Below are 25,727 nucleotides of genomic sequence, written 5' to 3'. Positions count from 1 at the left end.
CAATAATTCTGGACCAGACGGCGGCGTTGGCGTCTCCCTTAAAACCTCTGAATCAATAGTGGAATCCAGCTCATGACGAATCTGAGCGATTTTCTCCCTGAAATGCCTGGCAAAGTCGTCACAGTGGGCCTTTGAGGGTGGAACCAGGTCTTCCTTCAGACCTGGACGAACCAGGCCTTGCACCACTGGAAAGAGCTCCGCCGGATGGCATTGTGAGGAGGCAATGGAAGCGGGAAAAAATCTCTTTCTCGCCGCCCTCACCGCCACAGCATAGGCCCGATAGTGGGCTCCCAAGTGTGTTCGGTCAGATTCATCCCGTGATTTCCTCCACCTACACTCTAGCCGTCTCCCAACCTGCTTCATCGCCCTCAATTCAGGTGTATACCAAGGGGAAGAGCGGGCTCTGCCCGGTGGGAGAGGACGCTTAGGAGCGATCATGTCTACAGCCCTGGTCATCTCCCTGTTCCACAGTTCGACCAGAGCCTCGACAGGAGCACCCGTCTTGTCAGCCAGAAACTCCCCCAGGGCCTTCAGGAATCCTTCCGGATCCATCCAGCTCTGGGGGCGGACCCACACTATCGGATCCGCACCCTTACAGAGCGAGAGGCCGCTCTCGAGCACAAACCTCACCAGGAAGTGATCTGACCATGACAGGGGAGTCAAGCATAAATTCCTCACCCTCAGACCACCCTCTTCCTGCCCCGTCGAGAAAACCAGGTCCAAAGTGTGTCCATGTTCATGGGTTGGGCCAGTGACATGTTGAGACAGCCCCATGGCCACCATGGAGGCCATGAAGTCCTGAGCCGCCCCAGTCAGACCAGTCTTGGCATGGAGATTGAAGTCCCCCAGGACCAACATCCTGGGGGTCCTCAACACCAGGTCCGAGACGGTCTCCGTCAGTTCAGGCAGGGAGACTGTTGGGCAGAAGGGTGCACGGTACACCAACAGAATCCCCAATCTGTCTCGGTCGCCCAACACCAAGTAGAGGCACTCTAGCCCTGGTCTCGAAGGGACAGGAAGTCCCGTGAGAGAGATGGAAGCTTGGTAAACCAAAGCGACCCCCCTCCCCTCCCCTCCGGCCGTGAACAGTGCTGAACCAGATACCCGGGCGGGCACAGTTGAGAGAGGGCCACATCCCCCCCTCCCGCCCAGGTCTCCGTTATGCAAGCCAGGTCGGCCCCCTCATCCACAATCAAGTCATGGATGAGGGAAGATTTGTTATTGACCGACCTGGCATTAAGCAACAGCACCATCAGGCCCGAGGGGCGACTGACAAGAGTCCCTGACACCCTCTGGCTGGGGGCAAAACCAGAAGTAGGGACAGGTGTCAGCCATCTGTCCCTCCTTCTTCTATGCAGACATGTTAAGCTCCCACCGCTGTTACATCCATTGCCCAAAACCACCCCAATGGTGGCGCCTGTGCGCTCCCCAGGAAGCACAAGCGGCAACGTGGCCAGGGATGACTCCATAAAACAGCTTAAAACACAATAAAATTATAAAAACAGTTAAAACTCACAATAAAACGCAGCCCAGCAGGAGGGCCAGTTATAACACAGCCAATCGAAAGCCCCCTGGCCAGCCCAGCCCCCTGCTCGGCCCCCAAACGGCTCCCAAACGGCGGCAACCGCCCTTTGGCCGACACCCTTCGGCCCGAGGCCGCCGGCCCCGGCTGCGCCAGCGCTTTCAAGCCACAGGGCCTCCCGACGCTCCGCCTCATCTGGAGCACCCTCTCACCCATGCTGGGGCATGGCGGGGCGGTCAGGTAGGAGGTGGAATCTGGCGGCGCGGGCGCTCGCTGCCGGCATTTGTTGCCGGGCGCGCAGGTGTTTCTGCCGGCTCTCTTTGTGGTAGCGCCTTCTCTGTGGAACTCTCCCTAGTGGAGCCAGACTGCCTCCTCTTTGCCCAGTTTTAGGCCCTGGCTTGCTTATTTATTTATTTATTATGGTTATATGAGTTTACAGTATTTTAAGGGTACAGTCCAGTGAGCTGGATCCTTGATGCTTGCAAGCCTCCAAATGCTGAGGCTTATAAGCATCATCTGCAGAGGTGATATTCCATCTCCCATTGCTCCCACCCTGCAAGTCACCTGGACAGCTCTTTCAGAGGTATCCCTGCTCTCCTCCACACCCCAACCACTGGATATTGCCTTTAGCCCTTTTCAGCATTGCTTTTCCAACCTTGGAAAACCAGCCAGTGCAGCTGTTTCCATGCTGGCTGTAGTGCAGGGGGTGGGATCTAAGCATGGTTCTCGGCTTCCAAGGTCAGAGTTCTGTTTCTGACCTCAGACTGGGGAATCTGAAGAATCCTGTAGCTCCCACACTGTCCAAAGGCCATAGGATAGTTCTGTAAATATATGAACACCACACTCCAATTAAAGGATTTTCTCATTCTCTTAATTCAGTTATTAATGATGTTTCAAAGTTCCTCTGCAGTCTTAATCAATTTGCTAGTGAGTAACTCTCATTAAACTCAGGGGAGTTTAAATTAGGCGAGTGCCATAAATCTCTTAAGAGAACTTTGGATTACCCTGACTTCTTGGATCTCCTGGAGCAGTTCAAGGCAGCCTTGCTATCAACTAACAGAACTGAGTAATGCACGTATTTCATGGCCTGTAAGCCAACAGCGTATGATGCCAAAAACAAGTGTTTATAATGATTTGTATCTTTAGTAACCAACTTTCATTGTTGCTTTATCAGAATCAAATCACAGCCTCATCAAGACAAGGTAGTTTTCACCTGCTTTTTAAAGTTCAAAACTATCTTAGGACAAGAAGACAAAAATATATTTTCTAAATTTACATAAATGAGACTTCCACAGATGGGCAGCACATGGTTCCCATAAGTCCAGTGTGAAAATTGCTCCATCACTTGTCATTGTACACAGTCTTTTCACATTTCTGGCAGCACACATCTTAAACAAACAGGAATTGAGACAAGCAAAACAGATGGTCTCACCTCCCATCAAAATGAATCTGGCAGAGGGGGCAGGGGAAGTTGCAGACATGAATTTCCTAAAATTCTTACTATGAACTGAGAATAGTTACTCTGTACCCAAGATCTCCTATCTTGATCCTGAAGTAGCAGTGGGTGATATAACAGCATATCTCAGCTGAACTTGCAGAGGTAGTTGTCACATTCAACTCAGAAAGATCTTCAGTCTTTTGATACTTACCACCTTTGAAGCCTGAAATGGCTTAAAACCCAACTATCCTCTTCCCACACCAGCCTGCACCTGATGACCATCTGTAGGGATCCTTCTTCAAGTGCCTTTCCCAACAGGTACACTGTGTAATTACAATGGGGAGTGCTTTTTCAGTGGTGGCACCCTGTCCCTGGGGTGCCTTTTGTAAGCAGGTTTACCTGGTGCTGCATAATAAGATTTACATTCCAGGATAATATATTAATTTAGGCCGTCCTTTCCAAAGTTAGTGCCCTCCAAAAAGTATGTAGCTCCTAGCATTTCTAACCATTGGTCATGATGGCTAGGGCTGATGGGTGTTGCCATCCAAGACAGCAGGAAGGCACCAGCTTGGGGAAGGCTGACCCAGCCATTTTAATATTTACAACATGTCCTCATGCTTAGTTTTAACTTCAGTTTCAGTTTAATTTATGATATTGGAGTTAAGCAGAAGCATTTTTTCACTACCTAGAATTTCTGAACCATTTTCACAGATGGCCTCACACAAAGACTCAGCTCACCTAAGCACAGATGATGGTGCACAGGTCTTGACCTTTCAGAAGAAGGAATAGCTGGCCTATCAACCAGAGCTGAGAGAAAGCACTCCAGTGCTTGAATAGCCAGGAAATACTGTGATTTTTGCTCTGATTACTACGGATCTCTTACAGACAGATATGTAGAACTGTGCTACATAGTTATATGTTTTATGAACATAATCAATTAAGCATTCTCTCAGAAAAGATCGTAACAAGCAATGTTACCATTTTAACAGGTGAAAAAGACCGGCATACACCAAATCTAGGAGTAGCCTCAAACAAAGAACCTAGTCCTTACAGAAAAGTGCAGTTATATCCAGAACAGGGTAAATATGTTTGTGTAATTTCTTAAAATGTTATGTTATTCTATGTTATAAAGTAGCTTTCCCCACCCTGGCATCCTCCAGATGACTTGGACATCAACTCCCATCAGCCCCAGCCAGTATTGGCCAAGATTCAAGAATGCTGAGAGCTCTAGCCTGGAACATCTGAAGGCCAGTAAGTTAGAAAAGGATGTTATGAACAGTCAAAGAAAATAATGTTACACTACAGTTTGTATTGCATAATACCACCCATCAGTGGTTTGTAACAGCTAATATTAAAGAATATTAAGCATAGAGATAGTCTGAATCAAGAGTCCCCAGCTTGATGCCTAGAACTGTCATGGTGTCCATAGGGTGCATCCAATGGCACCATGAAGAGATTCTCTACATGGTGCCCATACCCACCTATTTTTTAAAGTATATTTCCATGGATTTGTACATAATGCATACAACTCTCTAGAAATTATATGCAGACTTCAACAAAAACAGACCAACTATGAAAGTAAATATTAAAGCCAGAGTCTGTATGCCCTCTACTCATCTTTCAAAACCACTGCAAGGTCTTCAGTCCTTACTCAGTTTTCCTGAATAAAACTCACCCTCAGATCCATCAACATAACAGGAAGTGACTAAACAGTGATCCACCAATAAGGAAATTGGTGATCCACTGTAAAAACACACACACCATAAAGAACAGTGATCCACCATCAAATAGTAGTGTCCACAGCAGTTTTCGGGTTTCCAGATGTGCCTATGGCTGTGGATCCAAAAAGATTGGGACCTCTGTCCTAGATACTTTGGATCATAGCATGGATGTTTGAAGGAGACTGCACATGAGTACAAGACTGTTCATTTGTTCTGCATCTTATATTTGGTGCCTAACAGCATACCTCCAAGATGACTAACTCTAAGTAAAATGAATGCAAGTACATGGAAATTTCTTACATTATAACCCCATTTATTGAATAACCCAAGTTTCTAACATTATTTCATCTGCTGTACTTACAGCCTTGCTAAATATTGCCTAGATCCAAAGAGTCTGTCACAATTCTAGAGAAATGCTATTGCTGTACTAAGAGTGAAAGGCATGTGCACCAATACAAATTAGACTATTCAGAGAATGACATCTAGTGGCAAGAAAGGGGATTCTGCTGTTTTCATATTTATTTTCCCCTGAACTCCTGCACAATCCCCTTCTCCTCTCTCTCTTCCTCCCTCCCTCCCTCTCTCTTTCTCTCTGTGTGCACACATGCACATGTCAAGTTTATCATATGTTTACAATGAAAAAAACTTTCACAACCAAACAAGGAACAGTTTAAATATATAGGGTTGCATCCATACCATAGCGGAGGGTTCCAAAATGCTCAGGATCAACTTTTCAGAAGGCACAGATGGCACAAGACGGATGCATTTAGTAGAAGTGACTGCCCTACCTTATGCAAGTAGAGTGTTTTCTACTAGCTGGGAACCACAGTGGGATACAGCTGCCAGCTTCTGATAAACTAAGAACCACATTTCTCTTATACATTAAATGGAAAGGGACTGGACAATAAAAATCACTTCTACTGGATCCTAACTTACTTTATCTCAACAGCTCTAGTATTTCAAAAGAGTGTCCTGCTAGGTTTCTATTACTATGTTTCTGCTATGATATGAAATTATTACTGCTATAGATAGAGTCTGAACTTCTAAAAGGAGCAACAGACATAGAGATAATAAAATTCAGCCCTAGAGTAATTTCCTAGAGGACTGGTCTGTTGATAATATGCCATCCCATGTCATTGTATGGTCAGAAAATATATTCACAATGCATTGGAGCTATGCACCTGTAAATGGTAAAAGCAAAGTGTCTTGATTAATAAAAATGAGCCAAGGAAAGTCACTTAGCACAACAACAGACAGGGAAATACTTCAAAGTCAGTGCTCTTAAATACACTTAATTGGAAGTAATCCCTATTAAAACCATGACACGTTTCCAAGTAAAAATGCATATAATCTTGCCACCAATTCCAATTTAACATGGGCAACCAAAACCCACATCAATTCAGAACTGGATTTTCCAAACTACTTTCCCCTGTCTCAACAAAAAATTCATTCGATATTCATTCAATTTATTTTGAACCCAGTTTGTACTCCAAGTTCAGTATCCCAATTCCCTACAATCCGTAGAAAGATATGATCCCACTCCCTCATATTTTATCTAGTAACACCCATACAAGTAGTGGAAAGGAGTGGGAGGCCACTCAATTCCTCCCTTCCTTGGTATACTGATATGGCAGCATCCAAAGACCAGGGCCCCCAGTATTTGGAATTATCTGATAGCCTTGTAAATATTCAGGCACCCTGTGGCTGTGGGGAGAGATTTTCAGGACCAGTGTAGCAATATTTGAGCAAACACAAGGAAATAGTCTTCTATCTGTTGTAAGAAAGGTACATGGGACATAAAGAACTTTACTCCAACTCATATCCTAATCCAGCCCAAAGAAAACTTGGAATGGTATAACCCTCACCTCTCTTTGAAGGTGAGGACTATAAGCTGCTGACATTCTTATTCAGAACAAAGGGATTATGAACACTAATAGCAGCATTACATATTTATTTCCCTAACTCTACTTTCCAGTTTGTCGATAGTTTTCAATCATATATACACCATTCATTTATTAATAGGCTTGCCAGGTTTAATACCAGTCCTCCACAGCAGTTAGAACAGATGATGTTAATTCTTAACTTAATATTGTGAAAAGTTCCACCTGTTGGAATTTAAAGTTCTGTTTTATAGGAACAGAAAGTGGATACAGAAGTTTGTTTTGTTTTTGTTTTTTTCTGGGCCATTTTGTATTTTGTTCAGAACTTTTCCAAGCATCTGTTTACCTTCTTGTTGTTTTCATTTCATACATAACATGGCCTAGACAGGAAGCATATAAGTATTTAAATTAAAAGTAGCATAGCTGCACAAGCCTATTTAAACATGTTATAATCTTATTTTTCATCTCTTATTATCCAAGTTCCTCATGTTTCACAATATGAGTTTTGAAGACAACAGTTATCATGCTGTTAGAACTATTTGTCTGACTATATTAAGAATCTTTTTTTTAAAGTCTGAACCAGCTTCTGAAGGAATGGGACCATTTACCTTTTGCTCATGTAAGATTTCCATCACAGTTTGTTCAAAAGCCCTTGGGTAAACATTTGGGCTTCTAAGTTTGGTTCACTAATTACCTTTGTTGACATAAACTGACAACATTTGCAACATGGACAAAGACATGCCATGGGTCACATTCTCTATATTGTACCTATGATTCTAACACTGACCTGGTCTACAGTTGCAGAAGAATGAGGTTAAAAGAATCCAGAGATATTTCCAAGCACTTCCCAATCTATTACCCTCCAGATTCTTTGGATTACAACTCCCACTATTCCTTGGCCATGCTGGCTGGTGCTGGTAGGAGCTGGAATCCAAAACATCTGGGGGCACCAAGCTGAGGAAGAATGATAGAGCCCAACTCATGCCCTGTTGCTTGGTTTCTACTTTCAGTTATTTTTTCATGTAGGTGACTGCAGTAATACCCTACTTATGGAATGCCCTCCCCAAAGAAACTTACCCAGTGCCTGTATGGTTATCTGTTCAGTGAGAGACAAAGGTCTTCATTTCTTCCACATATTTTATATTTTATGGCTATTTACATAATGAACAATGCTTTTCCTGTACAGTTTGTTTGGGGTGGGGATAAGGGTTAGTTTTATATAGTTTTCTGCAATCTGTCTAGACAACTTATGTTACTTGTCATTGTCATCATCATCATTAAAAATAATAGTCTCTCACTAGCTCACTTGTTTCTGCATTTTCTGATGCTAACTAGCTGTATAGTTCAGCCTCAGTGACAAAACATCTATGTAAAGAAGAATTATTTTAGCACACATGAGTTTAACACCCACGTGAGCTTAGCAACAATGCTAGAAGGCCAGGACTCCCTGCCCACACTTCCAGGCCTTCTGCTGATAAATACTTCCAAACAAATCTCCTGCCTTCACTCAACAAATACTGTGGTTTTCCAGGTAAAGAAACCAATAATATGAATAAAAACAATTGTGAATATAGAAAGCCAGCAGGGTGTGGGACCAACCCAATGTGCTGCACAGACAGGAGTCATGAGAATAATGAGCTCACCGCTCTGAGGGAACAAGTTTGTTTCCTTGACATCAATGCTGCTGGAGAAGCTGAGAATGGTTGGTGGTGCCCCGGTCCCAAGATGACAGTTATTCTCTTGTCATGGTGAAAAAGAATCTTAGAGATGGTGGATGTCATACTGAGTAAGTGAACCCTTAGAAGTGCCCCTTTCTTCAAAAGACAAACAGAGATCCTCTTGCAGAAGATGTGCCTCCAGAGGGGTCTTGTACTAGTGGAAGTTTCGCTCATTAGACCCTCTGACAGCTGGATTTGTGCTCTGATGGTAGACAGCATGGTAAATAAACTCTGGTGGCTTTGTAGATAATTCTGGGGTGAAGTGAGTGGTGGTGAGCCATGCTGATGCCAATGACACCAGTTGTGAAGGAACCACATTTAGGTTGCTGAGTAGGTTAAAATCCAGGACTGCCAAAGTAGCTTTACCTGACAAGTTACCTGTTCTACAGATAGAACCAGCTATACAAGCCATGCTGAGGAATCTCAGTACATGGAACGTGCTGTAGAAAGGAAGCATTCAGATTTGTTTGTTATTGGGAAATATTTTGGGATAAGTTGGGGAAATCCATTTGTTTTTTGTCAGGTTTTACCCATTTTTCACATTCCAGACTGACCACTGAAGGACTGGCCACTGCAAGTGAAGTTTTCCAAGCTTGAAATTTGATTTACAGACCACAGAAATGTATTTGAGTGTATGCATGTGAAAAATATGCAAAAATACATGTTCAGCAATGGGAGAAGAATGCACATATTTCAAAGATGTGCACAATTTATGCACACACTTAGAAAATATGTACCAAAATGCACATGGATTTTAATGTGCAAAAATAAAAATAAAAGTTTGCAATCTGACATGCAGTGAAGTCAGAACAAGCTCCAAATAGAATTAGGAGTACATCTTGAGTTCAGGTTTTGCTGATTCACAAATGTTTACTTGACTCTGCACAAAAGGAATGGGTTCCATTTGTATCAGAATGGAACTAAACTGGTTGCAAAACACTTTTTAAACCTGAAACCTGGAAGAAAGTCAATAGGAGCTGGGAAGCATCTAGTTTGGGACGAAGTACTCCTAGGAGAGAAAGATGAAAATGTTACCCAACTGGAGGTGGGGAGGGAATAGGCCTTGAACATATTGAGAAATATAGTAGCCTGTCAAAGAGGCATAAGCATCATACCAGATGATGTACATGTCAGAAACATCTGGGAAAGATGCCATGAAAATGTGTTTATATGCTAATGCTAGAAGCCTTTCAGCCAAGATGAGAGAGTTGGAGTACATGAATATAAAAGAGATTTTAGATATAGTGGGCATGATGAAAATTTGGTGGAATGGGGAAAACTAGTAGAATATAGTCATCTTTGAATGGTCATCTCTGTATTCTATAGAATACAAAAACTATAGAAAGGGCAAAGGAGGGCACACTGAATGAGGTAGGTGTTGCTCTGTATGTCAAATATAGCAGAGCATCAAGTAGACTAGACAAGCTAAAAGACTCCTTTATAAAAGCACTGTTGGTGACAATGCAAGGCTGCAAAAGAATTTCACTGTCAGGAGTAGCTGTAGTCCCCTAGAGCTGAATGCTCTGATCTTGAGATGGAAATGAAATGAGTCATCTTGAGATAGAAATTTAAATTAGGTGAGGACATAAAATAATTGGTGACTTCAGTTAAACCTCATTGACTGGATAAATGCATGTTCTGCCACAGCAAAGAAGCTGAATTTCTCAGTGCCCCACAACAGTCATGTGGCTAGATGGCTATCCCAGGAACTGGCTAGATGAGTGGCTATCCCAGGTTTAGTCCAAAGTATTGCTGCACAGGGCATAGTGCAAAAGGAGAGATTTGCTGATCCAACTGGAAACAGCACCACCACACTGGCTGGTTTAATATATACATAAGCATAAAATTGCCAAAGAAATCCAGCAGAGTCACATTTGACAGATGTGGACAAATGTAGGACAGATGCATATTCCTAAACTGATGTACTCAGGAAGGAAGTCTAAGAAACTGATTTAAAGTGTGGTGACAAAAGATGAAGTTATCAGCCTTACAAACGAGTTGATCATGAATAACTCACAGAACTCAGATGCTATCCACCTTAGAGTTCTTAACAGATCTGAAGTTCCTGATCATATAAACACAAAGTAGGAATCAATGGTAAATTCTGCCAATGGAGGAATGCAAACAATCAGATTCCACTAGAAACTGTCATGGGACCAATGCTTTTCAACTTATTAATCAACGATCTGGAATTTGGAGTGAGCAGTGAGGTGTCCAACTTTGGTAACAATACTACATTATTTAGGATGGTAAAAATAAAAAGCGATTGCAAAGAGCTTCAAAATGACCATCCCTTTTCTTGTCAAAACTTGCAGAATATTGTACTGACTGGCAACATCATGTACAACAGCCTTTCTGTTTAGAGAAGTAGATTCTTTTAAGGCAGATTGAATCACATATTTTCATTTTTTCATTACAGTCACAGACCAGGAAAATGAATAAACAAAGCATAATAGTAATAGTGAAATAAAAACACAGCTAAAACAAATGCAGTTTATACAATCTCTTCACTCAAAAGGGTGATCACATTTAGATTAAATCCCATACACTTGGAGAGAAACAGAGAAATTAACTCATCTCACCTTCCCTAAATGGGGTCCCTGTATGTGGATGAGCAGCATGTTCTGTACCCAACTGCATTTTCATAAATTCCTTATGGAAAGTATCCAATAGTGTAACTTTTTCAAACTTTCTTCAAGCTGATGAGCTCAGATTTCCCTGGGGTTGAACCTTGGAAATTATATTTGCCTGTCTAAAACTCATGTGTATGTTTTCAATGGAAGAAGTATAAAGAAGAAAAATGGATGCTTTCAGTGTGGCAGTGGGTGCCACAGGAGAATTAAGGTCATTGCAACATTCTTTAGAAATTTGAACATAATTACCTTTTCTTTTTCAAAATTGTCAGTTCCTCATCAGCTGTCATGAATTAAACTAGGCTGCCTCAGCACAGAGGCCTTGATTGACAATCTCTCTCTGGTGTCCTTTTCAAACTGAAGCAATATCCTCCCCAAAAATCTCTCTCTCCTGATCAGAGAGAGGCTACAGCCCTAAAGAGGATAAGCTATTCCCCACTACCAATATCCTATTTAATAGCATTAGGGTTCAGTGCAAGCCCGATTAATGGTGTGCTTATCCAACCTCATATTGTGAGCACTCCAGAGAGTTCAATTTCTGGAGCCAAGCATTTCTGAATTTTGCAGCCACAATATACTACAGAATGCATGTGAGCCATTTGATTGTTTTTGATTCTCCAGCACATTCATCAGCAGAAAAAAGCTCCTGGTCAATGGAAAGTTAAACTGTAGAGAAAGGATTTTAGCCTTGGTTTCTCCCTGATGCATTAGCTTTCTATATGTAGGACTTCTTTTGCACATAGAACTGTTCAAAACTGCGAAAGTACTACAGAAAGGAGCCAGATCAAGACCACAGTCTATCACCTGTGGACTAGCTGTTCACCACATCACCATCTCAAGAAGTCTCTAAGTCAGAAGACAATCTTTACAAAATGGTAGGCCTCAAGTTATTTTGAAAGTCATTTTTAAAAAATCCTCCACATAGCAAAAGTCAACAGGGCACTACGATGATTCTGGGAGAAGACATATTTTAGGAGAAAGGCAATGGAACCATTCATTTAAGGACGAAGACCACTGGCAACATTTTCAAAAGAGTACCATTTACTATTCTCTGCCTGACTCTTGCCCATCCCAGCTGGCAGCGTCCAGCAGACATAGGTTTATACTAGGGCTGGACAAATCTGTCAGTTACAGCTAGCCTGAAAATACACAAGCATTATTGTGCAGATGTCTCCTAATACATGTACTTAGATTTTCCTAATATACTTATTTGTTGCAAGCAATTTTCCTAATACAATCTGTGCCTGAATGTTAATTCTTCTAACATGTGCTTTAAAAATGTTATTGAAGAACAATTTTGGCAAGAGTAAATTTTGAAGGATAACTGAGCATAGTAGTAGGGTTTGGTGATAACTATGGCAGTAAAGAAAATCAAGTACAGCTAAAGTGAGGATGCTCCCCCATGCCTTCAAAAAGCATTTATTTAAAAATGAGAGCTGCTCCAAGCAGTCTGGCAGTCATCTCTCATACATTGTTCCTGGAGATGGCTTATGCCCAAGAACCTATATTCTGTAATATAGGCACTACTGAGGCTTTACGAAGTTTGTTCCCTGTCCCTTGCTTTACTTTCTTATTCAAACTATTAGGTCCTTGGCAGATTTATATTCTGTTTCATCTAGCTGATGCCCCTGAAAGAGTTTGTCCCTGGGATCATTCCACAGGAAGCACAATTCATCGCATCCTTCTAGATGAAAAAAAAAAAAATGTTCAGACTAATCCAACACAGTGTGATCATTGCTTAAGTCTGTTTAAATCAGGAGTGCACAGTGTCTGTGGCTTCAAGGAGTAAATTAATTAATTTGTCTGTCTGTTTGTTGTACTTCATTCTAATGAACCTGCAAAGTAGTCATTCTCTTCTAGCTATACAAATCTAACCATAAAAACACTTCAGCAATTAAAAAAAAAAAAAGTAGCTCTACCACTTAGGGAAAGTGTGCATGAAGTGGAGGGTTTTAGAGAGAAGTCTAAAGATCAACACTGAAGAAACCTGCCTGACGTCAATAGGAAGTATGTCACAGAGGGTTGAAGCTGCAGTAACTGCCCCCTAAATGTCACAGGTACAGTGCTACAAGTATTCTTCAGACATTCCAGGAGCACGTGGCACCATTCAAAGTACTCTCCTGAAGACCACAATGACCAAGACGGAACATAACGGGTGAGACAACCTCTAAAGTAACTTTTTTTCAAATTGTTTAGGTTCCTGTAAGTTTAAACCTGGCCTGGTAGCTTTGTGGCAGAGTGTAACTACACTCTGTTAGTGTAGTTCTAGCAGAAATATAACGTATTATCAAAAAGAAGCTCCAGGTAACAGCCTCATAACTGTGTCCTGCACAAGCTGCAGTTTCCAGCCCAGGTCCAAGGGTAGGACCTCACAAGGCACATTTCAGTAATCCAGTACTGAAGTTCCCACTGTCTGAACCTCTGTGGTCAAGCCATCATAGTTCAGGACGTGCTCAGCTAGCTGGCATTCCAAGCCAACAAGGCCAGCTGAGCCTCCTGTGACAAAGATGGATCAGGAAAACCCCCAAGCTATGCACCTGTTCCTTCAGAGAGAGTGAAACACCATCCAGGGCAGGCAAGTGACCTATTCTCACCCAGTCAATTATCCTGCCAGAGTGCCTTCACCTTCCCAGGATCCAAACTCAGTTTGTTGACCCTCATCAGCCACACACTGCATCCAAGCACTGCTCCAGAGAAAAAGAGCCACACGTGTGACAGTGGCTCTGGAGGAGAGAGTGGGGACCTTTCTCTGCACCACTTCCACCATCGTATGATCCTGGTTCTTTCCTTGCTGATGCTACAACTGAGGACCACAGGAGGAAGAAACAGGGAGCAGTGACAGGTGCGTCATACACCTGTGAGGAGCTGCAATCAAGCCTCAGGAGGCCACATGCAGCCCCTGGATGCATGCTGTACCCCCCTGATTTAACCACAGGAGCTTTAATGTGCTTCACATTGCACTAGACAAAGCAAAAACACACAAACAAAAATGCCTAAGCATGAAACAGCCTATCAAATACCCTGAGACAATCATAATTTTCAAAGAATATGGTTCCATAACATAATCTCTGCTATACAGTAAAGATATCCCAAATGCATTTAAGTACTCTCTTTGTGTGCCTATGTTTGCACTGATGTTCCTGCCTGGTTTAAAAGACAATTTTATCTAACCGAGCTATACATCATTAAGCGGGAAGGAAAAAAAGTTTGCCTATTACTGCTGTTTTAACATCTTGCCCCATCTTGTCTCATTAGCAGGAACTGATTGAGCATGAAGGTGTTCCCTGGCTGTCACTAGATAAAGTAGGTGCTCTTGGCTTTCATCTGTTCTGAGTTCTCCTTGTCTCATTATCTTTACAAGGTCAGTTTCTTTGACACAGGGACTGCTTGCTTAGCACTCCATTCTGGTAATTACTTGCCTAGCAATCCTTACCATAACTAGATCACAGGTACTTTGCAGCATTAAAAGTCTGTCTGCTCACAGGCCAAAACAAATCCCACAAGTATTCTTGCTAGGGTTCTACATTATCATAATCCTCAAAACCCATTTGTTAGTATAGATGCCAGAAATGGGAAGATGATCGACGTTCAACTCAGATTGTGGTTGCTCAGAAAAAGGCACATGTTCATTAGGTATCATTAGGAAAAAGATTTTAAAAATCGTATTTTATTACAAATCTGTGGTGTGGCCACACTTGGAATATTATGAAAAGTTCTGGTCATCTGCACTTTTTCCAAGGATATTGCAGATCTTGGAAAAGTACAGAAAATTTCCCTGAGAAAAGGTTACAATATTTGGAAGGCTTTGTCTTACAGAAAAGGTAAGCAAGGGGGAGCATGTTCCAGATGTTTAAATTATACAAGGTGTGGAAAAAGTGGATCAGATAAAACTCAGAAGAATCCTACTCATAAGAGCAGCATCCAGAATCATCCAGTGAAGGGGAACGGTATGCTGCTCAAGACAAACACAAAGAACTTCATACAGTGCATAATCACTACAACAAAGTGTAGTGAAACTACCATTTGGCTTTCTTTTAAAAGGAATTAGGCAAATTCATGGAGGACATGGCTATCCAAAGCTACTAGTTAAAATGGCTGTACATTACTGCCAATATCAGAGGCAGTCTACCTCTGAAAACCAGGTGCTGAGGAATATAAGGGTGTGACTGTTGTTCTGTTTGTGTGGTTGCCCCATGAGAACGAATTGCTGGACAAGATGGGCTTTCACTCTGATTGGACATCACTTTTCTTACATTCTATTATTCTTTTCTGAAACAAAACAATCAAAGAATCATAGAATAGTAACAGAGTTATAAGGGACCAGAAGGCCATCAGGTCCAACCCCCAGGTCAGTGCAGGACTCCCTGTTAAACCATCCTTTCCAGTTGCAGCTTGAACGTCTCTAGTGTGGGAGAGACCACACACCCCCTAAGTCATTGGTTCCATTGTTGTACTGCTCTAATGTAATCTAATTTTAATTTTACAGTTTTTCTAGTGAATCTTCACGATCAGTTCTATTTTCAGCAAGCGTTAATCACTGCATTTTGCTATAAAATAAACATTACACATGTATAGATGTCTAACTCAGTAATTCTGAAGTGCTTATGGCCAGTCAGTAATGGGGTCCTTCCCTTGCCACAAAGGCTGATTGGGATAGTATTTACACTTGTATATTACCTAATGGTATTGAATGATGGTTTATATTGCTTGATTTCTTTAATTATTTGGATTTTTTACATCCAACTATTTACAGTGCTAAGCATAATTATTTACTACATACTTTGGATTTAACATAGGTGTTGACCAACTATTTAAAAAAAGAATTTCATAAGCCACCACTTAAATAAGGCAACAAATACGTTTCTGCCTCTAATAGGTATGATGCAGTCTGAGATTGAAAACTGAACTGTGAATGGCTTGACTGGTTGTTTTAAAATAAATAATAATAAATTCTGGGTTACTGGACTTCACAGCATGTTGCCACCAACATGCCTCTCTGGACAAGGGGTTGCAGAGCTCTTGCTTCCCCTACTTCTAGCATACATGCCTCCAAATTCCCACTGGAGCAAGACTGGAAACCTGACTGCAACAGGTTAACCAGCAGCCTCCAAGTGATGGCACCAGTGGTACTGGGAAGACACCAAATTAAATTCTAGAAGGTGAAACATTTCTGAAGAGCTGTTCTCTGTCACTTATTTATTTATTTATTTATTTATTTATTTATTAGATTTATGCCCCACTTTTTTTTCTTTTAAAGAACTCAGAGCAGCTTACATAATTCTCCTCCTCCTGCTCTCAGACTTATTTTCACAGCAACAACCCTGTGAGGTGGGTAGGGCTGAGAATCTGTGACTGGCTCAAAGCCATCCACTTTGCTCCACAGCCAAGCAGGAGGTAGAACCCAGATCACCTGTGTCCCTGTTCCCTCTCTTAACCACTACATCACACTAATGCTATTGCTGCTGTCCTTAAAAAAGGAGGTGCTCTATAAAAAGATTGGGATTTAATGGATAGCATGAAATCAGTGCTGACATAAGGACAGAACTTTGGGGCAGGTGTCCAGGTTTCCAACTCATCAACATGAACAGAACAGTCCCCACCTGTAGAGGGCTGATGGATCACATTTTGAAACAGGTGAAGTAATATACCTTACCATCTACAGTGCAGAGTCTGAAACTACCAAGCTGCACCACTCCATCAAGCTTGTACAGAAGTACAGAGTATTGATTCTCTTCTTTCCAGCCCAATGAATGACAAACTGGAAATACAGCATCTCTACTGCCTGGGTTGATAATTAAAGTGTTTGACTTTGTGTACCAATCCTGGCTTCCAAACTCAAATGAAAAATGTATCACACTCCTTGCTAGCCAGATGCAGCAATGGTATATCTATCTTCATGTCCATCTGCAGATCAGAGAAAACCCAATCTGTATAAAGATCTTCCAAGATAATTATCAGAGATTTTCTAGATTTTGTGAATTGTCTTTAATCCCCATCAGCAGGAATATTGGGCCTGTGTTTTCTTTATGCAGTTTGAAATCATTCCAAACTTTTTGGATTGCTCCTGACTGAAACATTAAGACAGGATAAGCTGGCATAACTTCATGCACCATGAGTGTGAAGAGTTGGCTACATTTATACAGGAAAGTGAAACTGAAAGCATTGCATTATTTCTATATTTCAGGTCCATGCACGGCATATGGAGTCCCACTTTTTCCCCACAGCCCAACTAATTAGCTGGACTGTGAAACCAAGGCTGCTGTTCCCACACTTCCATCAGGAACAGTGATTCCAATTAGGGTCTCTGAGGACAGGAGTAGGCATTAGCCTCCCCATCCCTTGGTGGCCCTGAAGCATAATTGCTGCTTCTGTGCTTTCACTATGCTGGGGAAGAAATGATTCCAATCAGGCTTGCTGTTTTTTCTGCACCCTGTCCTGTGTGATGGTGTGCATACATACAAGACTGTGTTCCTGCACCCCGCGGGACCAAAAAGCTTACTGACCCCATAGATGACTGTGTGAGAAACTTTCCCATTACAAGTGTATCAGCATTAATCCTACTCAAGTTAATAACCAAACTTTGACAAATGAGAGAGAGCACCCTTATTTAATAGAGGGTGACTGCTGATACTAAAGTAAAACATGTCACAGTCACATGAGGAAAAAACACAGACATCACATGGTAATGGCAAGAGCAAAGAGAAAGACTGCCATTTTCCTCTGTTGAGAATGTACATGGGTCCACCTTTTTGTGTACCACACAATGCTTTCATCTATAGCAGAACAGAACAGGCACTCCTTTCAATTTAGGTACTTTAATTATAACTAAAGGTGCTAAATGAATATCACTAGATCCACTTGAATTTCTGGAGAATTGCTGAATACTGGTAGATAAGAAGAATTCCTTATGAAATTCCCAGGGAATAGCCTGCAATGATATTTTTGTTGCTGTTGTTCTGCTATTCAGATGTTTTTACATTTCAAGGGTTTTGAGTTTTGAATGAAGACAGTAATGACTAGAATGACTTACGATGTGCACTGCTGTTCTAATCTACAGAGATTACAAATCATTGATGGTTACTGATTGTAATATTTCAATTAGCTTCAACTGATTTCCATGAAATTATGTTGTTCCACATTAGCTGAGGATCTAGCATTTGCATGTTCAGGGATCAACGGGACACTTGCAAAAAGTATATAATGAGAGATACTTTTTAGTTTAATTGTGTCACCATATGATAGGTATTACCTGACCAGTGTGACCAGACTACCTGCAGATAATTTTACAGATACAAAAAAGCTCAAAATTATGGAATTGAAGAAATGTGTAAAGGAGCTGATTTTGATCCTGCAAATAATATGGAAGCCAAAGGTGGAGAATTACAAGCCTCATTCAACAATACCATTCTTTTATGCTCATCTGTTAGCAAGAACTATTTCTCAATGGGGCTTCCCTAAAAGGTATTAATTAATTAACCCCCCCCCCCAAACCATAGGGAGGAACTTCTGTAACCCAGGCCATAGGGGAGAACTGAGCCATCTCACCTGTCCCAGCCAGCAACTTATTTCTCCTTACTATTCTTCCAAGAAAGCAGGTGACCAGACAAGTCTAGGTTGTCTCTTGCATAAAACATAAATGTGGTCTCATTCACTTGAGATGAAGCTCTTTTTTCATAAAATATTTCCATAACAGATTAAAATCAAGAAAACAACACATTCAAGGGTGGTTCTTTTCTTGATTGGGTGAAACTATCAAGCAGGGCTGCAGTATTTCACAGCATCTTCAAGAATCAGATATGGCACTGTTTGCTCAGCTTCTAGGGCTGCTTCCCCAGCCAGTATGGCCAATAGTCAAGCCAGTAGTTCAGGTTGGGAAAAGGCTGTTCTAGACTCTGTATTACCTAGAGCAGATCTAACAAAGCCATGCAATCTTCCAGCAGCAGAGAGAGGGTCAAGACAACTGTCCTTATTCTAGGATCTTCTGTTCAAAGAAAAGTGGTGAAAGAGCAGAGAAAGAAGATGGCTCACAGAATTAGAGCAAGCAATACCAATAATGAGTAGAGTTATATCTCTTCATTTCAAGCATGAATTTGGGAGTTTGTTTTTGTTTGTTTGTTTGTTTGTTTGTTTTTGCTTTTGCACATACAGTCTATAGTTGAACCAGTCAGGTGAAAACTGTACTGCAGACTCTTAATACCTAGTGTCCACAAGTTAGAAATATAACAGCCTGGCACATAGGGTGCCAGGAAAACTAGCTATCTTTTAGGAAAAACATAAGTAGTTTAGCAATATATTTACTATATATATAGTATATATATAGATATATTCAGCAATACAAGAAATTGTGCACAGAATGATCACAGCATTCATTGTAAGTCTGCTCTACAATTGCTTAGCATAAATTCAATTCAGCATCCATTCCCAAAGGGAACAATTAGGGGAAGCCATGGTCAGTGAATTGGCGGGAGAATTCAGTTCTCAAATTTGCAGTACAATGCACCCTGAATAGCACATTTCCCATATCACATCATGGACTGGGCAGTTTGAGACCAAGAGTGGTCAACCTGGGGCTTCACCATAATTTCATGTGGCCCTCAGCCTAATATCCAAAGCCCTTTGCATGCAATTAGTTAAGAACTCTTGCAAAAGTGATCTGTCCTGATTAGACAAGGGAGAGTAAGAGAGAAAAGGGCCATCAGGAAAAGAAATGGTCCATCTGCTTTATTCTCTGGCTCTGCTTCCCACTGGCCTTGGTTCCACTAACCGCTGATATGTGTCCCTCAGCAAGTTAACTGCCTGAAGAATATTGCCCTCAACATAAACTGGTATTCTACTTTGGGTTTAGGCCAACTTTATTCCTCCTTATCTCCCAAAGAGGTAATATGAAACAGCTTGTCCTTCTCAGAGAAACTGCCAGGGCCCCCTTAGGGACCCAAAGAAGCTAAATCTCTTTCAGTCCAAGGGGTGGATCCAAGTGCAGAGATGCTCTTGGGACACAGCATTCCAGTGGCATACAGGATGAACAATAAACAGAGTGAGACCAAAGGGAAATGGGATATCAAATATTGGCATATCAATATTAATGGAGTATCAAATATTAGCATGCTGTAGCTTAAATCTCATACTGCTGGTAAGAGGCATTTCACATTTTTTGAATAAAGCGTTCTCTCTCTCTCTCTCTCTCTCACACACACACACACACACACACACCCTGGGAAACCACTAAATGACTTGTGTCTTTGGGAACCCAGAAGGCTGGATTGGGACACCAGCTGTTTTGAATCTAAGGATCATCATCCAAAGGCTACCCCAGCTGAAATCTGCTATAGACCTCTAACTATCCATTTGCAGTGTTGCTGTGAAGACCTGAAATACATAGAAACCTCCAAACAAGAGTCTCATATTTGAAAGCTTCAATCACTATGCTCTTGGGCCCATCTATGTTTGTGTTCTGCTGCTGCTTGGACCATAAAGTGCTTGGACACAATGATAGCTGGTGTATTGGGATGGTGCAAGAGCCACTAAATTTAGTACTATGTGGAGATTTGCACACAGTACTGGTTTCTGCATATGGCTTCATATATAAATCAGCCCTCGTGCTTAAAGATCATGGGTCTCTATCACAACCTGTGCAGTGGTGAAATAGAGCCAAGGCTCACAGGGATGCAACAATGGCATGTTAGCAGGGATGCTGAGGTCATATGCCATTATCCTCAGAATTTATTATTCTGAGTTTCCCTGCAATTGGTTTGTTGATATGTGTCAACACATCTACCTGCACTTTTTGATTCTCTTTGGTCATGTGACTGTGGGAATTAGATGAGTGCCTGCACTTCAGAGATGACCACAATAAATAGTTCTGCGCTTTGTAACTTGCTACAGTGCTCTACAAGTAAACATCTCAAACAGCTATTGAATTTTCTACTTACAACCAATGAGAAAGACTTGGGATGCTAAGGTAGCTTTCTGTGCAGTAAACAGAACATAGTCCTTAAGGTCAAACAAGTGCAAAGTCTCCAGAATAAATGATTAATATAGATGTACAAGATGTCAGAATGTGTTCCTGGGATTTACTAAAATACAGATAAATTGGAATCTGACAAAAACAAATTGTGCTTAATAACCCTTAAAGACGTGATCCCTGAAGCATTATGCAGCCCTCCACTTTCCCCTTGTCCTACTACTTTCATCTTAATTTACAGCAGACAAAGAGTAGTAAAAATAATGTTAGGACTTTAAGTAATAAGATCAGTTATAGAATCACTCCCTTTATCACATACCTAATGCATTTTCTTTCCCTCCTTCCCCCCACTATCTAAAACTTTCTGATTATATTATTTAGCAATCACAATTTATTACCAGCTTGGAAAGTATTGCTGTTGAATAGAGAACAGTGCCAGTCCTACTTAGAGGAAATTTGCAATGTAATCTAAAAAGATATTGGGCAGAACTGCTGTGAAAATGCCCAGAGAATCTTAAGCATGGTTCATGATATTGATTTGAAACCCCACAGAAGTTTAGATGTGGGTTGGGGTTAGGGTGAACCTAGAGACACAGCAGAAAGATGAAGATTTGTTGAAGAAAAGAAGTTAGCCCTGGATATGGAATGTGCATACCTATTCAGAAGTAAGCCAATTTAGTTCATCTGGACTTACTCCCAGGCAAATTGGTTTATGTTTGCAGCCTTACAGTATGTTTTGTGAGGTCATTTAGGTGCAAGAATTTTAAACTGATCTTGTTCAAAGTTCTGCCCAGGAATATACAGTCAATTCCAGCCTGAGGACTGAATTCAGTTTTGGAGAAAATCTTGGAGGCTATGTTCCAAATGATTGGTGGTTGGAAAAAGGAGTGGGGCCAAGAGAAGGGAGCATGACCATCTGGAAGTCTGAGAGGTGTGCACTGGAAAGTCATTGGAGTTAGCCCCTTATAATTCTACCTGTAAGCAAAGTGTTTCTTGCTACCTTGCTTACAGGTCCTCCTGTCCTAGCTTCCTAGCATTAGTTTGGATCACTCTTACTCATCTGTGGAGGTAATTAGGTGATGGGGGTGGAATAGCTAGCCTAAAATTTCAGGAGGGGAGCCAAAAAAAGGTAAGTGGTGGCTCACCTAGTTTGCAAGTCTTTTAAACACAACATTGTAATTAATGATAATACAAAACTGTAAACTGTTTTTAAATTATATCCTCATAAAAAATGTGCAGGAAGCCAAAAAGTGGGACATGGTCACCCACATCACTCCTCCCTATGGGCCTATTCTATATGCAAGAAATTTTTCACATTCTCCTGAGTTGTCCAGAAAATGCATTTACATTTTAAGGCACCACCAGCAACAGCTAGCAGGTTGCTCAAAGGCAGAAGAGAGCCAGTGTGGTGCAGTGGTTAAGAGCATGGGACTGGAACTCAGACGATCTGGGTTCTAGTCCCCGCTCAGCCATGGAGCCAAGTGGGTGACTTTGGGCCAGTCACAGACTCTCAGCCCAGCCTACCTCACAGGGTTGTTGTTGTGGGGATAAGATGGAGGAGGAGATGTAAGCTGCCTTGAGCCCTTTGTAGGAAAAAGGCAGGATATATATATATATATAAAACTGTGTGTCCCTTCAAATTCAAACCAGGTTTTTAGTTAGCCATTGTTCTGCCTCAAACAGACTTTTATAGCAGGTCCAGTCAATGACACCTTCCTTTTGCAACTCTCATTTTTTTCCTCCATCTTTTCATGCCACCAGAATGAGGGGGAGCGGAGGCGGAAGAAATCCATTAAGAGAAAGACAGAATAGCTGTACAATGCCTTCTGAGTGGTAGCACTAGGAATTGTCTATTTGGAAGCATGTCATGCACCTCTGAAACCATTGTGATAAATCTATGCATCATTTGTATCAAATTGATTTATAAATCCCAGTCTAGATGAAGGTCAGTACTCCTTATGCCTAACGAAATCTGTAGGTCCTCAATTTGTTAAAACTATAAGAACCCATTAATCTAAGAATGGGCAACCTGAGTCCCTGTCCCCTGCCTATCCTAGCCTGGAGGAATCTCCATCATATCTTGGAGTCTGATTAGAGATGGCAAAGGTACTCCCATTTGTAGCCTTCGTCCTCCCAAATAAGCCCCATCTGTGTCTTTTTCTGTTGCTGACTCAGCCAGAACCTGCAGGAGCTGTTTCTGCAAGTCTTGGCCATGTACTTTCCAAAACCATTTGCATGCACTGGTAACTTGAGTGGTGCAGGAAGGAAGTTCCAACTCAGTTCAGGCTTGCACAAGCAGATTTTGCAAGTCCCACTAAGTCCTTTTCTTCATAGCCCCATGCCTTTCTCTGAACAGGGGCATGCCCTCATGCATATGCTCACATGTCCGCACCCACACAGAGAATGAGAGAGAGAGAGAAATGGGCCGGCTGAGCCCAGTTGAAGGGGATGGGCTTCTGGACAGTTCCCTACTTCTTGACATCATCCAGCCCATTGTCTTTGTGTAGAGGAGAAAATCTGGCCCTTGGATGAGAACAAGATGCCTTCCCTTGCATTAATCCCACCAAAAAATAAGCATTACTTTATTTCCTCTCAACTGGGATCAGAGTGTTGGAGAGTCCATTAGACTAAGCCAGTCCATTTAGTTTTGTTTTCTTGCCACTCTATCCCAAGATGATCTTCCACTGTTGTTTATCCACAAGAACGGGTACATTTTAAAAGGTGTTCATAACCAGTTAAGCAGGCAGAGAGCATAGAACTTAGAACTAGATTTGAGGTCAGCTTGTACTTCCAGGGCACAAAAGAATCCTTCTGATCACAGTTAAGACATGCTCATAGCTTGGCCTACGGAGTTAGAGTATGATCTTTGCCCATTTCACAAGACAAGAGCAGTCTGCAACAAAGCATTGCAAAATACCCTTCCTTCCAAGCCTGAGCACTCCTCTTAACAATTCTTGCATGCCACCAATGTCCTCTATGATACTTAGAGAGCTATAGCATGACTTTCTATTCCCTCAGTTTTCTGCTTTTCCTTTCCAGCTGCATTCAGCCGTCTGTAATTCCTGGGCATGCTCAGCATGCTCAATTTTTACTGGGGAGGTCTGGGGAAGTTTGGGACAAACTTCATCAGGGATATTTTGTCCCATAGGTGGTTCAGTTTGCTTTGATCTGCAGATCTCAGTGTTTCCCTGAGATACTTTGTTCTTGTTTCTAATTTTACCTCCACTTCCATCAGCACTCACTTGCTGAGTTTGCTATTATTTGGGAAGGTGTTTCTGCAGTAACCCTCTAAGTTACCAAACACACTGAACATCAGCTGTTAGCAGGAAGGAATCGCATCGGGGATTTTCTCCAGCACAGCTTTTCCCCGCCTGAACAATCTATAGGCACTCCTGTGATCCAGCAGCTGGACTGAATGAAGCCTGTGCGTGCGCTCCGCACCTGTTTGCACCCATGGTTCCTTATCTAGCTAGGAAATAGATGCAGCAGCCTGCTTCAGTGCATGTACTCCTCTACCTGGATTGAACTATTAGACTTGATGTGTACTGATGTGGACTCTGCAAATCCACTCTTGGCAACAGTTCTTCCCATATGATCATACCCTTAAGAGCTGGTATTTTTGCAAAAACCACCCCCTTGCATAGATACAGTAGATTCACATGACTGCATCTGGTACAAGAAAGTACATTATGTAGAGAAAGTAACTGTCTGTGCTGTTAACATGACTTTTGCATTCTGATTTTTCCATATTAATATTTAGCCATCTTGCTTCTGAAGGGAAGAGGTTGTAGAACAATGCATCTTCTAACAGTAAGTTTCAACCTAAATCCGAAGAAAATTGCACTACATCCTCAAATCATGCATTTGTATATTTTTATTAGTACAGATATAATTTACCAATTGAAAGCAAACAATACATAGACAAGAAATAATTCACAGTTTTAGGTATCAATTCCAAATCAAAATAAGCACCATTTGCAGTCAGCAACATTTGCATGCCACATGTATGTATGTACAGCTGGTGCAGAATTAAATTTGAACACTATTTGCATTGCACGCAAGCTGCATATAAAGTAGTTTATGAACTGTTCATTTCTCCCCAGATATAAAATTTGAGAAGGGGAATCAAAGGATTAATGGTGTGCCATGAAAAAATGAATGCAAAAATGGAGGTGTAGGTATAACATTTTTTTTTTTTTGCATGTTACACTTTTAAGATAGCTGTTGGGATGGTTTAGGGGTTTTTATTTGGTTTCACTTTGGATTTGATTTTTGGTAAATAGTCACTGAGTTGCACATAATAATGCATGGCTATGGAGTTCACTCTCCTTTGTTTAGTGAATACAACTCTACAATCTCTTTCTTATTAAACTTAATGAATCCATTTCTCAATTCTGGAATTTACTTCTATATTGCTTCTGCCTTCTGAAGCTGCCAGTCACCAGTTTGCAAATGAACATGAAGATGTTATCTTCAGTCCATCTCCAATCTTGCAAACCATTTTTGAGGTGGGGGGACATGGCAAAACAGCAGGTGCACTTCTTGGTTTATCAGAGGATCCACTGTACTTTCATGTAAGCCAATGTCGGTTTGTATGATTATCAGCCAAGTTAAATGGAATTTATACGGATAATGATACCATTGGCAGACAAAGCTTCTACATTGACTACACCTGGCATAAACACCATGAATCTCAGTTTGTTGCCTTTACCTGCTCCAAGAGCTACCTTTCAATGAGTGCATTTGCATGATCCTTTAAAGCCACAGGGCTCTGCACCATAACCCAATCCCTGCTTGTAGGTTGTTGTGTCATCCAAACCTGCATAGGTGGGTTGTTGGCTTAGTCAGCCACCC

Source organism: Varanus komodoensis, unplaced genomic scaffold (assembly GCF_004798865.1).
Source record: "Varanus komodoensis strain SLA01 unplaced genomic scaffold, ASM479886v1 scaffold14_1, whole genome shotgun sequence".
In the NCBI taxonomy this organism is placed as follows: Eukaryota; Metazoa; Chordata; class Lepidosauria; order Squamata; family Varanidae; genus Varanus; species Varanus komodoensis.
The sequence above is the reverse complement of the archived record's forward strand: the minus strand, read 5'-3'. Positions refer to the sequence as shown.